We start from the raw sequence: 2,158 nt of genomic DNA, 5'->3' as shown, positions 1-2,158 counted from the left end.
AATGCCCAAATGGTCTTATTATGTACTTTGTTCCTCAATCACTTGCTACTTGCCCTATCAGTCCTAATCTCAATCAAAGCTTTAATAATCCACTGGTTCGTCAAATGTTTTTGCTTCACAATTCTCTTCGTGAAGCCTATCCCCCTAACTGCACTGTAGGGTACGACACCAGCTGCTTCAGAATGGATTATTGATAGTGGGTGTACAAATCACATGACTGGCAAGCGAAGCCTTCTCATGGACTCAACTTTATGTCCATCTGACAAAAGTCACATCACATTTGCTGACACTGGTAAAAGCAAGGTATTGGGTCTAGGTAGAGTTGCAATATCAAAGGATCAACACATGGATAAAGTCATGCTTGTTGAATCCCTTAGTTTCAACTTAATGTCTGTCTCAATGCTTTGCGATTTAAACATGATTGTGATTTTTGGAAAATATCGTTGCCTTGTACTAATGGAATCTGACAAGTCTCTAGTGTTTGAAGGGTATCGGAAAGATGATTTTTACGTGGTAGATTTCCCAGCAGGACAACAACTTGCAGTATGTCTTCTAGCAAAAGCTTCTGAATGCTGGCTCTGGCATCGAGGGCTAGGGCATGATGGCATGAGGAACCTCCACACCCTTGCAAGGAAGAAGCATGTCATAGGCATCGAGGGCGTCAAGTTCAAGAAAGATCACTTATGCGGTGCCTGAGAAGCAGGAAAGATGATGAGGGCCAAGCATCCCTCGAAGACAATCATGACAACGACTCAACCCTTCGAACTGCTCCACATGGATCTTTTCGGTCCCACTCATTACTTAACTCTTACTACTACTGCTTGTCTCTATGGCTTTGTCATTTTTATGATTATTCAAGATATACTTGGGTGCATATAATCCTCTACAAGACTGAAGTGCAGGATGTCTTCAGACGCTTCGCCAGTCGAGCAATGAACAACTATGGCGCCAAGATAAAGCACATCAGAAGTGACAATGGCACTGAATTCAAGAACACTGGCCTAGATACATATCTTGATACCTTAGGCATCACACATGAACTCTCAGCTCCGTACACGCCACAGCAGAATGGCGTCGTCGAACGCAAGAATAGAACACTTATTGAGATGGCCCGGACGATGCTTGATGAATACAAGACTCCAAGAAAGTTCTGGCCTGAAGCCATTGATACTGCATGCCATATCATCAACCGTGTTTATCTTCACAAGCTTCTGAACAAGACATCCTATGAGCTCCTTACTGGCAAGAAGCCAAACATCAGTTACTTCAGAGTATTTGGTGCCAGGTGCTGGATCAAGGATCCACATCACACTTCGCACCAAAAGCACATGAGGGTTTTATGCTTGGATATGGAAAGGATTCACACTCCTACAGAGTCTTCAACCTTTTTCACTATAAAGTGGTTAAAACAGTGGATGTGCGGTTTGATGAGATGAACGGCTCACAAAGAGAGCACCTGCCAAATGTGCTAGATGAAATTCCATCCAGTGAATCAATCAAACTTATGGGAACTGGAGAAATCATACCGTCTGAAGCTCAGCCTGAAGAGGAACTTATCATCTCCGCACCTGATCAGCCTGAAGACAATCCCTCTAACGATGACAATGATCAGCAAGAGCAAAATCTTCGTCCTGTACATCCTCGTGTTGAAAATGAAGTACAGATTGAGAGAATAATTGATAGCATCAATGCACCAGGTCCACTCACTCGTTCAAGGGCAACACAACTAGCAAATTTCTGTGGGCACTTCGCATTCATCTCAATATCTGAACCCAAGAAAGTTGAAGAAGCCTTCATGGAACCTGAATGGATTCAAGCTATGCAAGAAGATCTTCAACAGTTTGAGCTGAATAATGTATGGGAACTGGTTAAGCGTCCTGATCCTCGCAAGCACAATATAATAGGCACCAAATGTATATATCGCAACAAGCAAGATGAGCATGGTCAAGTTGTCAGAAACAAAGCTCGTCTCGTTGCTGAAGGATACACTCAAGTTGAAGGGATTGACTTCGATGAAACATTTGCTCCTGTGTCTAGACTTCAAGCCATACGCATACTGCTGGCCTATGCAAATCATCATAACATACTTCTATATCAAATGGATGTGAAGAGCGCTTTTCTCAATGGCAAGATTGAAGAAGATGTATGTTGCACAACC

The sequence above is a fragment of the Triticum urartu genome, chromosome 4A, assembly GCF_056163025.1.
Source record: "Triticum urartu cultivar PI428250 chromosome 4A, HENAU_Tu73, whole genome shotgun sequence".
Lineage (NCBI taxonomy): Eukaryota > Viridiplantae > Streptophyta > Magnoliopsida > Poales > Poaceae > Triticum > Triticum urartu.
This window is presented reverse-complemented; position numbering follows the sequence as displayed.